Source organism: Diadema antillarum, unplaced genomic scaffold (genome assembly GCF_040938485.1).
Source record: "Diadema antillarum isolate AM-2024a unplaced genomic scaffold, OU_Dant_1.0 scf00000134, whole genome shotgun sequence".
In the NCBI taxonomy this organism is placed as follows: domain Eukaryota; kingdom Metazoa; phylum Echinodermata; class Echinoidea; order Diadematoida; family Diadematidae; genus Diadema; species Diadema antillarum.
This window is the reverse complement of record NW_027271023.1, coordinates 3,905,868-3,922,858: the sequence shown is the minus strand read 5'-3', so window position 1 is coordinate 3,922,858 and position 16,991 is coordinate 3,905,868. Positions and strand designations below refer to the sequence as shown.

Here is a 16,991-nt window from a genome sequence, read left to right as displayed (position 1 = left end):
AGGAGGAGGAGTATAGGGGAACTAGTGATAATGGCATCCTCTCATGAGACAGTCAATATGCACATAACACATTTGTTGTATTAGGCAGGCATCCCATGGTGGATATGGAATATTGTATGAGGCCATACAAAGTATATTATTTGGAATGTGGGGTATCACAACTTAACTCTTCTCCCATCTCACCCCCCCCCCCCCAGTTTTTGGCCAATAATTGTTACCAAACATGTTATATCATCATGTATCTGATGAGAATGCATAATCATTATTGGATGCACTTGAGTGGTATATCAGATATATTGCATTCATCAACATGAATATTGCACGAGTCGAAGACGAGTGCAATATTGATGTTGATGAATGCAATATATCTGATATACCGCGAAAGAAATCCATTATTATTATTATTATACATACATGTACAAACCACTCTCCACGACAACACCACATTCAATTCCCCCCCCCAAAAAAAAAAAAATGAAAAAGGGTTTCACTCACCATTATATTGTTTACAAAATCTAACCTTTCAACTTGTATACAGACGTGTATCTAGTATCTACGCACAGTACAGTACAGTACAGAGCATATCAGCAAGCGACTGCCGCACACAGCACAGACGATTTACGTGTACTCCTTGGCATTTCTCAACCTCATCGCGCATTTCTCGACCTCATCGCGCAATGCCACTGCACTTTGCTTTCTTTGCAAGCGATACTGCGCATGCGTATAAAGAAACATTTAAGTGCGATATTGACAGCAGAGTACAATATTGGAAACAATATTGTACTCTTTTTCTCCATTGATACAGGTAATGTAAAATGCATAGGACAGGTATTATGCTGACAATATTGTATGTCATTAGGCAAACCCCTTGCAGGAATATTGATACATGGCTTTATTGTATCGAAAAAGTAGATTGTATGTATGATAATATGTATTATGTATATTCTTATTCTGAGTTTGTATAATCAATTATGCAAATATGATTTGTTATTGCAAGGAATACCTATTTTGTCAGTTTTCTCTCATTTATGGAGACAATGCAACCTAATATTGGATGTTTTTAGCTTGTAATGTAATTGGTAAAAGTAAGAAATTTTGATGTATTATAATTTTACATGAATGTAATTGGTTATGCAAATAAACTGTTTTTTTTTATAGTTTTGATGACCTCTTAAGGGCAGAAATCTTAAGTATTCCTTTCTTTTCAATTGATAATATGTATTTCTTTGTTTTTAACATTGTCCTTTTTTAGCAAGAATATTTTATGATAGCTAAAGGGGATGTTATCTGTGGAAAACCAGTCAAGAAAGAAATTGTTATGACATTGTACACGTATGTGAAACAGCAATTATTTTTCGTGACTTTGGTCACAAATATGTGCTTTATCTCAGCAACTGTATGATTGTTATGATTGGGAATGTGCACCACTTTAATATACTTCTAGAAGTTTTAAATAACTTAATTAACTTAATTTTGTTTTTCAACCTTTTTGATGACTTACCAAGTCAGTAATGAACAAATTAAATGACAAATTCATGAGAAGAGCCCCTTGTTCATTTCTCATGACTTGTAGATCTTTTCATTGGATTAAACTGCGAGGAACCCTGCCTGTGTGAACTTGGGGGTGTGTGTCACCACGAAACAGGCCAGTGTCTTTGCGAAACCACAGGTGACTGCAGACAAGAGTGCCAAGAGGGTTTCTATGGAAATTCCTGCCGCATGGTCTGCCACTGTGAGAATGGGGTGTGCGACCAGGTTATGGGTGAATGCCAATGTGAAGCAGGTAGGTTTCTATCGATTGTAGGATTTGAAAAGTACCACTCGCTGCAAAACATATGCATCATTGCTAAATTAGTAATTTGTGAGTGCGCATTTCAACTTTCAAGTACATTCAAATGTTGTGTATAAACCCTTTGTGATTTGTGATACAGTGACAAACATTCTGTGTTTGCAGTAGTGTTCTAAATTGCATTGAACAAAGATATACTTAAGTGCAGCAAATACTTTGTGTGACATTCTTTGTGTGACATTCAAAATGACATTATTTTATACTACAGGTAGCAAACTAGCTTATTGTGGGGTTGTGCTGTACTGTTTCACCTGTGGTGTGGTAGAAAATGAACTCATTCCATCTTTATGTGGATCCACCACTGTGAGGAGATTGACATTGACATTTCTTGAGTGAGGGACATAAAATGTCAGGTCTTATATACATGTCTGTCACAGGTGTGTTATTCTATCTGGCCTGTGGTTAAGCGTTTCTCTTTTATGAACTGTTGTGGAATCTATAAAGGCTGGATGGGAAGCAACTGCTCGGAGCCATGTCCAGAAGGATGGTACGGCGCCTCATGTGCACTGCGGTGCCAATGTAAGAATGGCGGTTCTTGCCACCAGGTCACAGGAGAGTGCACCTGTTCTCCAGGCTGGAAGGGCGGGGACTGCTCCGTGGAGTGTACAGAGGGGTCATTTGGCATGGGCTGCAACTCAACCTGTCAGTGTCGGAATGGTGCCCTCTGTGATCATGTGACTGGCAGTTGCGGATGTCAGCCTGGTTACAGGGGAACATTATGCGAGCTGCTGTGTGAGGAAGGTAAGAGGATAAACCAAAATATAATGATACATTCTGTTCAGAAAGTGATATCTTTTTAAATATGATTTCATTTTATCTTCCCATATTACAATTATCATAGGCCTATGCATAAAAGTTACTTCAGTAAGCAATTTGTTACTGTAAGTAATGGAAGTGTGTTCCCTTGAGTATTAAGAAAATCAGAAGGTTTTAAGCGTTCACGGACCGGTTTGCGACCAATGCATTGAATGCCAGTGGTAATTCATGAAAATTTCATGCTCTGAAAAAGGCCACCAGATCCAACAAAAAGTTTCATGCCAAGAATGTTTCTGGTTTTACAGTATATGCTATTATTTGTTATCTGTGTTTTACTGAATTTTGTCAATTTTTGGATGTAACATTTACAGTGGTTTGAATGTAATATATAATAGATAATTATATTCTCTCTATTCTCTTTTTTTTAACTTTCATCTTTTCTTTTGTCATCTTCCTCTTTGCTGTCATTGTTACCATTAATTCTTTCTTTTGCATGTATCATCATCGTTATCATCATCGCTATCATCGTCATTTATCACATCATTGTCATCATCATTCCTATCTCAATGGATAACATTTGGTTTAACTACAGGTTTCTATGGTGTGCTGTGTCAGGAGGCATGTGGGTGCCAGAACGAAGCCACCTGCAATAGTGTCAATGGTTCTTGCTCCTGTCAACCGGGTTGGATGGGACAGTTTTGTGAAACCCCTTGCCCTGGTGAGTGTTGAAACCATAACTGGATTTTACCATACATGGCAGGCCCTCTGGTAGAAGTTATTGCTACCTGAAGGCCTGCCTGTACAGTCCTATGCTATATCCTATGCCAAGTCTCGATCAGCATAATTATTGTTTTGCATACTGGTAAGCATTCTATTGATCCCCTCTAGTAAGAGGCAGAAACACTCTGTCCGTTGGATAGGACATAAAATGGAGGTCCTGTGTGAGTTAGTCATGACACATCAAAGATCACACGTCATTCATTCATAGCAAAGAGCATGCTGCTAACCCGATTAAGTTGGGTGTGACAGTGTAGCTACCCACAAAAGAAAACAGGTGAAAGATGCCAAACCCTCATGGTTCACCCCAAGTGACTTGCAATAGTCAGCAAATGGTATCAACCAGGCACTCTGTGCCATACAATTATAGAATTATTGTGTACTAGTATATGTGCAACTATACCAATCCACTGCCTCGCTGGTGTCAATTATCTGAAATTTTTTTGAAATTTGAATGGGTTTGCATGGAAGAAACAAAAAGCTATCATAGATAGCCCCATCATGAAAATGATATACCGGGGTAATTGTTCTGCATTCTTTTTCATCAGATGGTATGTATGGTGCTGGCTGTGTAGGATTGTGTGAGTGCCAAAACGGGGGAACGTGTCAGGCGGTGGATGGCAGGTGCGATTGTGGGGCTGGCTGGCAAGGGGAAAACTGCCAATACGCGTGTCCAGCGGACAGGTATGGAGAGATGTGCCGGGGCCGGTGCCAGTGCAACAATGGATCATGCAACTCCATCACAGGGGAGTGCTCTTGCTGGGCTGGCTGGAGAGGAGAACGTTGTGACCAGCCTTGTCCGACAGGTACGTGTTGGGGACTATGTTTCTCGAGAGATTGGCATGTTTCTGTGCATGCACTCAACTCCCAGTGTAGTGTGCTGCTGTTATTAAAGTCTACTCACTGAACCTTTCTACCAGGGACATTGTTGAGTGCAATTATTCTTTGTAAAGAACCAGCTCGCATAAAATGTGATTTGACCATGTTGAAGCTATTCTGTTCTGATGAACACTTTTTATCTATTTATTTATTTATTTTTTTTACTATTAGCAATATCAATATTCTACATGTATCATTCACAGTGTGTCTTTGATCTTCTTGTATTTGTTTTGTGAGGGAGCGAACTTATGTCCTATATAAAATAAAGTTCTTACAGCTCCTTAAGAATGCTATCTGAAAGTGATTAAAGGAAGAAAAGACAGGAAAATAGCCATTCCCAAACATTCTAAACTGACACTATCCCAACAAACATGACTGAGGGTCCAACTTTAGGTATGATTTTAAAAAAGTGTGTTTTTGTTTATCTTGTTTTCTATATATTTCCTAAGGCACTTATGGCATAATGTGCAGCCAGATGTGCAAGTGTGAGAATGGGGCTGAGTGTCGGGCGGACTCAGGGGTGTGTTCGTGCAGACCTGGCTGGCACGGGGAGTTCTGCAACGTGCCTTGCGGTGAAGGGTGGTATGGCACCAGATGCAACCAGGAATGCACCTGTCTGGAGGGTAGCCTCTGCCATCATGTGACGGGAGAATGCACCTGCACATCGGGCTTTCATGGAGAGAACTGTGCTCTCACCTGCAGTCAAGGGCGCTACGGGGCAAACTGCTCGCAGACCTGCCAGTGTGAACAAGCTGTGTCGTGCGACGCAAGCGTGGGCACGTGCAGATGCGAGGCGGGCTGGACAGGAGAAGGGTGTGGCGTAGCCTGCCCTCAGGGGTCGTACGGCCTGCACTGCCAGTCCAACTGTAGGTGCAGAAACGAGGCAGTCTGCAATCCTGTCGATGGCTCGTGTACCTGTGCAGCTGGATTCCAAGGACAGTTTTGTGAGGAAACCTGCACCAGTAAGTTTGTCTTCAAGCGTGGCTATGCCCATCGAGTCTCAGTAATGATGTGTCTTGTGTACTGTACAGGTCCTAACTGCCATATATTTTGTGAGGATTTTATATTTGCAAATTTCATGAGTCGCATGCCATTAGCAAATTTTTACAAAACTATCAAATCTGATCCCGACATATGTGCATCATGCACCCATACTTTTCTCCTTTAATTACTGTACTCCATTATTGCAAATTTAACCACCCGTGAAGACTATTGTCAGAAAGTCCTGATTTGCGAAAAATTTGACTTGCTAAATATATGGCTTATACAGCATAGCGCTTTATTAGAATAAAACATTCACTCTCATTGAGCCCTTTGTTATCCATACATTTGTTCCATATGTCAATTCTGTCCGTCTGTCTGTTTGTATTTCTCTGTAATACTGTATAAAAACCACTGAGTCTCCCTCTCTTTAGTATGACTATATCTTCCTCATATGCAGAATTCTGTATAGTTTTATTTGATGTCACTTTGTGTGTGTATTTATTTTGTCATACTCTTTAGACAATAGGTTTGGTGTGAACTGTGCCAGTGAATGCCAGTGCGACCACGCCTACTCCTGTTCCCCATCATTTGGTGAATGTTTCTGCCTTCCGGGCTGGACTGGGGAGTCCTGTGAGAGGCCCTGCAGTGAGGGTTACTATGGCGATGGATGCAACTACACCTGTACCTGTCAAAATGGCGGGACATGCAACCATGTAGATGGGCGCTGCATATGCTCAGAAGAATGGGTCGGGGACCAATGCGAGACATCATGTAACACTTGTGAGTTTAAATGCCAGATGGAAACCTGAGAAAGTATTCAACCGTATTGCAATCATGCATGTAGGATATGTGTGGACATACATGTATGGCTGTAACATGTGATGATGGATGTACACTGTCAGCTGGTATATTTCTAGTAATCAATTTAATCTTGTGATCAGATTATGCCTTACAGTCATCCTAGGCACACTGTAAAAGAGGTTTTCAAAATTGTTTCAGTCTATATATTTCATTTTTTTCTTTACAAATATGGAACTCAGAGGTTTAAATGATATTGGGTTCAACATTCTGTTCTTGTTTTATAGTGATGCATGGTTTGTGTAGCAACACAAAATTGTTTTGTAGCAATGCATGGTTTGTGTTGCAACACAGAAATCCAGAACACAGAAAAACTGTTTTGACCCTGTAATGTGCATTATCATAACTCGGTATTTGGAATAGAATGGGAAAACCGCAAACTCTTCATTGCTATAGTTGTTTGTACACAACAAAAAAGAAAAAAGAAAGAAAGAAAAAAAAAAAAGAAAAAAAAATAATTATGTGTCCATTTTGTTATTCATTGTCACTATTATTTAGTTTTGCAGCTGTATTCAAATGTGACACAGGATATGCCAAGTAGTCTCATTCACTTCTCTATACTTGATATTTTAACCTATTAAGCAGTGTTGTTGTATCTATGTTGCATTGGTTGATGCAGTGACTGGATATGTACTTGGATGTCGCCCTCGCTGCCAGTGTAATAATGGCGGCACATGTGAGTCCGGTAGTGCAGTGTGCATCTGTCCTCTTGGCTGGATGGGTGACCAGTGTCAGGAGGCGTGCCCGGTGGGACGGTATGGCCAGAACTGTTCACAAGAGTGCGACTGTCAGAACGATGCCCTCTGTGAGAGATTTAATGGGGAGTGCGAGTGTCAGCCAGGCTGGCGGGGGGCATTCTGCTCTTTGCCGTGCCAACCTGGAGTCTACGGTGCTGGATGTCGGCGTAAATGTTCCTGCGTAAACGGGGCTTCCTGTCATCATATCACAGGTCATTAAAATGATTCAATATTTTTGTAACTGATATGATTAACCCTTTCCTAAAATTCATCTCATCTAGTCAATATGTTTTGCCTCCTCCACCCTCTCTTTAATATGTTCCTGCTGAAATGTCTTCTTTCAAGAGACATGACTAGTGTACAAAAAAATGTTTACCAGAAGATATTCCGTACGTTACTCTTCCTGCTGTGATATCAATTTTTGCAGTTTAACAGTCTTGTATCACACAGGGAAAATATTATCTCCAAAATTGCACATTGCTACATTTTCAAAGTCATTATTAAAATGATTGGCCCCCATTATACAATGGTAATATGGATTCTTATCCAATGATTGTCTGAGAGCAGTTATGTGACCAGTTTTTCATTTTGCCTAACATGCCCAGCGGGCATTAGTCTTTGCCATCGCCCGCATACTAATGACCGGTACTAACGACCTATTTCTGTTAATGTAGGCAACCAGACGGTTTTGATTCTGACGGTTGCTTGTTTCCTGGTATTTGTAGGTGAATGCACTTGCACCGCAGGCTATACTGGTCGCCACTGTGAGGAAGAATGTCCTGAGGATAGATACGGACTCCAGTGCCAGTTCCCTTGCGAGTGTGAAAATAGGGCAGTATGTCATCCCGAGGACGGGGAGTGCATCTGCCAAGCAGGATGGCAGGGTACACGGTGCTCGGATCCCTGCGAAGAGGGCTTCTATGGTGTCCAGTGCGAGGAGGCATGCCAATGCCAGAACGGGGCTGCGTGCGATCACATTAACGGACGGTGCACGTGCGCCGTTGGCTGGATCGGCGACTTCTGTGACATGCCCTGCGACCATGGCTTCTTTGGGGAGAACTGCGAGGAGCGGTGCTCCAACTGTGTTCAGTACAACTGCAGCCACATAGACGGACGCTGCCTGATATCAAAGTGCAAGTCAGGACGATGGGGCACGAAGTGTGAACACATGTGTCTCTGTGAAAACGGAGGTGTCTGTAATGCCAAGGATGGCTCCTGCCTGTGTCCGAGGGAATTTGAAGGCGATCTTTGTGAACTTGGTATGATATTTAAATTATCATCACTATCCATTATTATTATTATTGTCTGTTCGACCAGGTAAAGAATATAGGATACATATCATAAACATTACAAACATGAAACAAATACCAGAATGAACATTACAAAGGGATACATTGTACCATACATGTTGCACAAAATAATAGTAGTGAAGAATAATAGTGGATGATAGTGAAGAATTGTACATCACTTTTAATCCCACAGAATGACCTCAGCCAGTTATCTACCAGTTCTACCATCACTTCATTTTCAAGTGAAATTAATAATTTGTTCTGCTGTATATAGATGATGTTTTTTTTCTCACAATTTGTTTTTAAAGTCCTCTGACCTTTCCTGCTTTTCCATACCTCAATATACACCAGTATTTATTTGTCTCTCTCCCCCAGCTTCGTTCTTAGTCAATGACACTGAAAGTGAAGTGGTCATCAACACCACGCCATCTGTAGGAAGGCAAGCAAATTCATCAGGTGAGTTGCTATGAAAACTGTGCATTATTTTCATGCCCAGTATGAATCTAATGCAATGTGTGAAACTCACATTTTAACCTGTTCATTACAAGAAAGTGATATACTAGTACCAGGTTCCTGTGGCATCAGCTCATGTAAGGGTAACCAAGGGGAACCTGGTATAAGAGTTTTCCAAAATGTAGACAGGAGTGACATGTCTGTATGTGTGGCCTAAATTCATGTTTGCTTTATGCTGACCAGAAAATGACTTTGATTGAAAAATTAGAGTTTCTTACAGCAATCTGTATGTTCTTTTTCTATATCCAAACTGCACCTTTTATCAATTCAACTTGCCTTTTTCCAATTTAGTAGTGCGCTTGTTTTTCATTAAAACTCCTATGAAAACTAGCCACCAAGGTTGTGCTCACTAGATTTTGACTACCAAACTCCATTTGTATGCCCTTCGTGTATAACGAAAGGATTATTTGCAAGTTCATCAGCGCATGCTCTATTAGTACCTCATGATTCCATCAATATTTTTGCATTGCTTAATGGCACATGCAGTTGACCATGGAAAAGGGATACATTATCACTTGACCACTTTCCTTGATTGCCAACCTGTCCATTTCCTGTTGATGGGCAAAACGAATCTTGTTTGGGGCATTGAAGGCTTTCGGAGAATTGTGGGAAGAACGGGTAAAACTTACTCGTTATCCCCACGGGATATTGGGAGCACAGTTGCTAATGGCCATAGACAACAAAATATCAGCATCATTTTATTCTGTTGAGATATAACACTAACAATCATCTGTGTACACATACCTGTAGGACCCTACAGGTGAGAAGGGGCAGATCTAGGAATTCCATAAAGGGGAGGGGGGGCGCAAAATCTGAATCCAATTCCAGGTTAAATCAGCTGACAAGCAAAAAAAAAAAGAAAAAAGGCTTTAGCATATTTTTGTGGTACCACGGCAATTGAAGACTTAAATTCATTTTCTTTACTCCCCCCCCCCCCCCCCCCCCCCCCCCCGATCTGCCACTGGGTGAGGACTTATTATATGTTTGTAAAGGTTGGTGTGAATGTAAAGTTACAACTCAGTTTTCAGACATAGCATCAAGGCCAGGGGTCCACATCCAGGGAGGGTGCATCAAGTCTGCATATGATATCATGAGTGTATTAAAGTCATCATCTCATCCTCTCCAAGCTTTTGTTTCTGAAATTAAATTACGGTTTGTTCCACCTTTTAGATGGTGTCATCACATCTTTACCCTTCTTCTTTTCTGTGTGTTTATACATTTTCAGTGGCCAGCCTGGCAATTGGCATGTCAGTTGCCATCATAATCATTATCATCATCGCAGTAGTCCTCGTTATGTTTGTTCGGAGGCGCAGAGTGAAGAACCATACCTATCGAATTGATGAAGACCCTTGTGAGTAGCAAACAGTACATGACATGTAATTTCTGGGTCTGCAGGGTAACTTGACAATGATAAACATGATAAAAGTAGAAGGTGAAGATCAAGGGCAAAGGTTACATTATTTTGGTAAAATGAAATAACATTCTAGCTTTAACTTTATCAAGGAATGTCCAATGATAATTATTTCCAGTAAGAAAGATTGGCATGTATGAATAAGTCAAGACATTGGTATTGATGGGGAAGATATCAAGATCGTAGCTCAAGGTCAAAGGTCACCAATCTTTGGTTAAAATGTCATTTCTGGCCATACATTCCACTCGGTACATGTAAAGTCCAATGTTAATTTATCCTGTTTTGTGTAAGGATTGAAGTAAATTGAAAAAAAAAAGTTTGCTGTGTGCAGAGATGTAGTGTTATACCCAAAGTAGGTCATTTCTTGGTCAATGGTCAATGAACTTCGTCAAAGGGTAAATGAAGGGCCATGTACAGACTTATGGCACACAAAATACTGACTGCATGAGAAACAGAGGTATCCCAGTCAATTATGCATATCAGCTGAAATGCTTTAGTTCTACTTGAATGTGGTGAGAAATATTCAAATGTCCTAGTTACTGTAATCTATGTAGCTGGACTCTGGTGTGAATACAAAAGAACCACTAAATAGACAAGACAGTTACAAGTGTAGACTCAGACTTTTCATATTTTAGGTATTCCCCCTTTCACAGAAGTTTTCAGTTTTCATTTCAATTCAGTTCTAAGAAAACATAGTGATTTGATAGTTTTGCACTGAAAAGGGTATTCATTAATGTCAAATTGAGGTTCCATGTCATTGTGTGATATTTGATAAATTCATATGAAAATGTTTATACTGTAAAGTAAGAAATATTTGCAGCATGTAATTTTTGTGAATTGTACATGTAGCTGATGGCCTTTTTATGGCCTGAGATTTCCACAAATAGCCACTGACATCCAATGCATTATAGTGTAGACAAGAACTTATGCATGCATTTTAATCCCACTGATCTTGGCTCTTGTGAAATCAAAATTTATGCAAACATATCTGGTTTAACAGTACCGTATATGTAACTTATAGGAGAAGGTATGTAATCATAGAGATCTTTCTCTTCGTTAATGTATTCCAGCCTTTTTGATTTTATTTTTGTCATTGTGGCACTTTTATACATTTTCAGCTTATATAATGGGAGAAGGGATTGACGACCTACCAACGGGAGATAACAACGGAGTTTATGAAGAGGTCAGAATGAGGAGCATGACAAGTCAGAGTTCAGTGGACAATAGTGATGAGAGGGAGTTAATTGGCTCGTTAACACCAGAGCAAAAGAATGCTGTCAGGTGAGCATATTGTCATGTTTTTATAGAGACATCCCTTTGAGTGCAGTATTTTATCCAACCCTTCATTTTCCCATCCATTGCCAGTAAAGTGAAACCACACACCACTGAAGTTTCTGCTATATTACGTAACAGCCTTTATACAAATTTATAATGAAGCTCATGCTTCGCTACTTTTTTATCTTTGGAGAAAAAGAGACGCTCAAAGACAAAGCAAAGATTTATCAGTGTTGAAGTGAAGGCATGAATGGTAGACACCAACTGCCTCTAGGTGACCGAGGCACACACCAACCAGCTCACATGTGCTCAAGTCGACACAGAATTATTGCATTCCCTTACATCATCACAGCTCTTGTCAAATGCATCTGAATGCTGGATGAAAGAAATTCAGCCACATTTCATGTAATGAACATACAATCTACTAGGAATAAAAGATCATTAATGACCAATATCTTCCTCATTCCTTTCAACTTTTCATATCTCAATCTTCTACCAAGGTACACATATCTTTTCCACACATTGCCTCTTTCTACAGTTACAGCCAAAATTTTGTTGTTATGTTGAGCCAGAACAAAATAATCAAATATTTCAGTATGCCACACTTTAGATTTTCTACAGGAGGAAGCACATGATTGTGAATAAGTATATTAAAATCATGTCTCCCATTATGCAGGACGGCAAAGCGGGAAATGCATGGAGGGTCCCCTCCCCAGGGTGTCATCAACAATGCCTACACTGTGGAGGTCTAGAGAAAAAAAAACCAAAAAACCACAATCATCTCATTGGACCGTGAAGTGCCTCAGAGCCTTCCTCCCTCTCTGTGAAGGGCGCAACAATTGATAACATTCCTGTTTCGAAAGGCAGCAGTTTTATACTGTGTAGTTGCAGAGGAAACGAACTGTGCAAACGCATGTCCACCAAGTATTGATGGCCTGCTATACACATGACATCGTTAGCTTTTGTGTTAACTCGTCCCATTCGCTTCATTTCAAAGTCAATGCTGGGTTATTTTAAAGTTGCGAAATTTTGTTGTTGTTTGTCAGTGTTTTTTTTTTGTCTGTTTTTTTTTTGCTTTCATTTTAAATCCATGTGATGATTTTCTCTGTAAACATACCATAATACATAATTATTGATCGTAGCTATGTAGAGTCATCACAATCATTGTATTATATCAAAGCTGAAATTACTTCTTTCAAAATCTCATTGGTACTGTAAAAATCCTATCTGGCAACTTTGGGTTTGTTTTGTGATGTGAGGTCACAAGAATAGTCTTTCATTTGTAGAAGATGGCCAAATTTAGCATGTAGCCATAAATTATTCATGTCTAGGCTTCAAGCAAATTAAAACAAAAAAAATTTTGCCTACATGATTTTGCTTTCCAATTAGTAATATTGAAATAAATGATATCAAATAGTACACAGATTATTTAAAAAGGCCATTTGTTTATTTAAGAATTCACTAAATTTGATCAAATTATCATGTTGGCATATGATAGCATGTGACAGCTTGATAAAAAGAAATCAACTCATCCTAATGGTTGTTTTTTTTTTTAGGTGATTACGCAGATGATATTGATTGAAAATTGATGGAAATTATTTTGTTATGTTCGGGTTGCCAATAAAGCTGCTGAATATGGTCGTTAATACGTAATGATTCAATTTGCCACATAATGTGCCTGGAGATTAACTGGAAACTGGGAACATTTTGATATTTCAGAAGTCCACAACTTTACAGATCGATTCATGGAAATCTCTCCAGCTTGGATGTTGCCAGCCATTTTAGTTTATCAGAATGACTATCACCTTCCTACCTCCATTTCTGACTGCCATACAGACAGAGGACATTAATTATGTGACCATGCATCACAAAAGGAACAAAAAGGTCGCACCCCTTGATTTTATGTGAGGACTCAAAAAAGGTGAAATGGGTCAACCAAGTCAATCTTAACTTTTTCATATTTCCTGAAAGAGCTACTCTTCTTCTGCATAATTCCTAAATTTTGGATCATAAAATGAATGGGAAAATGTGTTTTCAGCAGTTTTTCTACAACCTTTTTTTTCATAGAGTAGTGTGATCAGGTACATACAGTGTACTATAGAGGCTTCTTTTCATTTCTTGAAAATCTTTTGCACAATATTCATTTTCAACTCTAATAGCTTTCAAATGAAAAGATAATGCTACTGCATTGAAAATTGGCACTAATCATGGACAGAATGTGTTGATAAAGCGTGCTTAATTTCAGCCTAATCCAATAATCCCTTCATTGTTGTTGCTCCAGTGGTTTACATCCTGTTTTTTTTTTCTCATTCATCACACAGCTAGCATATGGCTTTGTAAAGATTTAAAAAAAAATGCTTGAATAGACCCATTAGTTCAGAGCCTCTTTTCTCAGTTCACACTTTCCATAGTGTGTGTTTCTTTCCAATATTTAGATAGGTTAGGAGAGTCCACTTGTTTTGAGGTATAAATCATTTTAAAGCTTAGAGTCTGCTCTTTTAGAATCTGCCCTTAGCTAAAAATCAATGTCTGGCAATTTTGGTCTGTGACTCACTATGCTGAGACATTGTGTGAAATGCTGTATACCTGGTAATATTCTCATGTCAAAAGTAGAGACAACCAAGATATAAGACAGATTTAGAGTAGCTAATACCAGTGGCAGATCCAGAGGGGGGCGCAACCGGCGCACGTCCCCTTTATTTTTCGTTAAAAACAAAAGAAATCAAAAGAAAACATGAAATGAAACCCGGACGTGGCACCAGAAATATTAGTCACACACCCCCCCCCCTTTACAGAATTCCTGGATCCGCCCCTGAATACAGTACAGTAGTTATACAGTAGTGATTACGTGTGGCATGTATGCAAGGATTCTTATTCTTAACAGGACATAGGAGATGTAAGAAGTCTATGCAACATGCACTATCAGATATGTAATGCACAATCATGTCTTTAAGATCTTTAAAAGCAGATCATGTTCATTCATTGTACATCCTCATCTTTGCAATATCTACTTTGCCCATAATCTTTTTGTAAACTCTCACCTCTCTTTGAATTCTCCCTCTCCCTCTTCCCTGTCTGTCTGTATATCTTTTTCCCCCTCTCTTATGTGACCTGCACCACAAAACGAACAAAAAGTCGCACACAGTGATTTTCTGTGAGTACTGAAAATAGGTGAAATGAGTCAACCTAACCACTCTTGAGTTTTTCATATTTTCTGAAAGAGCAAGTCTTTTTCTATATTATATCACAATTTGGGATCATAAAACAAACAGGAACTTGTGTTTTCAGCAGTTTTTCTCAAACAATTTTAGGTGGAATAGTGTGATTAGTTGTTTCTCATAGAACCCTCTTCCCATTTCTCAAAAACCCTGTCCATACACTTCACTTTCAACTCCAATAACTTTGAAGAGAATAATGCTACTGCATTGAAAGTTGGTATTAATCATGTACAGAATGTGCTAATGAAGCATGCTTAATTTCAGCTTAATCCAATACTAGTAATCCCTTCATTGCTGTTGCCGGATGGTCAACATCCTGTTTTTTGTCCAATTCATCCCACAGCTAGTATATAGCTTGGTAAAGATTAAGCGCTTGACTACACCCTGTACTTTAGAGCCTGTTTTCTCAGTTTACACTTTCCAGAGTGTTTCCTTTCCTTCCAATATTTTGATAGGTTAGGAGAGTTAATTTGAATTGAGTTACATCATTTTAAAGCTTAGGGTCTGCCCTTTCAGAATCTACTCTTTACTAAAAATCCCTGTCTGGCGACTTTTTGTTTGTTTGGTGGTACAGGGTCACATATTGACTTCCAAGTTGCATAATATACTCATGACTTGCATTGTTTAGTATTTACAATGTAGCTGTGATGGTATGATGTATTTTGTATCCCTGTATGAGAAGATGTATATCTGCGTTTTAACTTGGTCAATCAAATTGCACCAGTACCTTTGTATCAAACTGTATGTATCTCACTTTCTGCAGTATGGTAATTGTTGTGTTTGCATATCCTAAAGCTGATATTCCAATACATTGTTTTGTTTTTGTGTGCTACATTGTATTACATTCATCTGAAATACTGTGCCTTATCTGTAAGTACTCTTGCCTTTATCTGTACTTAATGAGTAAGTATTTTCTACATTGAATTTAATGGCACAAATCCTTCATTGCCACTTTGTGTCAGAGAAGTTTTTAATAAACTGGACATTTCAAAATCAGAAAGAAATTAAAGATTTGTTCATTTGTGAAGGAGTGTTCAGATGAAGTAGAACAGACAAAGGTTTTTTTTTTTTTTGTGAAACTTGAATATCTTTAAAAAAAAACCCTGGACAATTGAAACACACGATAATTTTCACAACCGTTATGTATAATAAGTGAACTCCTCACAATTAATGAGTCTCTACACAGGTTTAGCTGTTGCCATGGTAGCAGCAAGTGAAAGTGAATGTTACATCATCATGGGAGGGGTTCTGTGGAGGATATGACTGATTATTACCTATATGAGGTAGTTTTGCGAGGCAATTACAGTTGGTATTTTGCAGGGTCGGGAGTTCAGCAGGAGACATTAGAGCATATCACGAGCATCCGGGGTTTTACATATACAGTGGACTCCTGTTATAACGAAATCCTTGAGACCGGCAGTTTTCTTTCGTTATACCGGAATTTTGTTATAACTGAACAAATAAACAATAGAAATACATAGAGTGGATGACATCGCAGCCAAAATTTTTACTTCGTTATAACCGTGTTCGTTATAATTGGAGTGCACTGTAAAACAGGGAGGTGGGAAGAGAAGGAGTGGAATCTCTCTTCCCACCTCCCTTCTTTACATGTAAACATTCCGATCAACCACGAAGAAAATACATTCAAGGAGGTCGCCACGCACAGCAGAAGAATGCCGATAAATCAACTCATAACAAGGTCGACCAGTTCCAGCAGCACTACGCGTCAAACAATGATTAGTCCATTTGTGCTCAATAACTGCACAGTGACCATCAGTTATTACAACTCTCCAAATTGAAACAGAAGCAAAAATAAAGAATAAAAGTGTTCAGATGTTTGAAGTTCGCCTGTTACAACTACATATGTATCTTTAAAGTTGGAGTTGAATGATTGATGAACAATTTTTCAATTATTCGACATGTTGGCGATGATCTACAGGTAGTCAAATGTGGCTTGATCTATATCATAGTGTATAGCCGTATTCACATATTTTCCTAATTTACTTAGGGGATAGGTAATACATGTAATTATGATATTGACTGGCCTTGGGGGAGATACCAGATAAATATTGCCCGTACTGAAAGAATATTGCCCTCGTCTTCGACTCAGGCAATATTCTTTCAGTTTGGGCAATATTTTCTGGTATCTCCCTCGAGGCCAGTCAATATTATATAAATATTGCATGTTCATCACTCACATGATGTATTTAATTTCAAGTACTGTGGTGTCATGCTAGCTAGAGTGTGGATGGAGGAAGTCACTTCTTAGGAATGTCCATTCTTGCAGTGTGCAGATAAGAAAAAAAAAAATGCCATGCATGATGCATATGCATGCATGCCTGCATCTATCAGCAATCCATCCATCCAACTGCCATCCATCCATCCATCCATCCACCCATCCACCATACATGCATGTCTGCATCCATCCATCAGCCATCCACCATG

General features: G+C 39.2%; 1 pseudogene; it reads left to right on the top strand.

Annotated features, from left to right (window-relative positions):
* Positions 1-12,347, top strand: part of LOC139720854 (uncharacterized) — an 88,735-nt pseudogene extending 76,388 nt beyond the window's left edge.
* Positions 12,348-16,991: the final 4,644 nt, after the last annotated feature.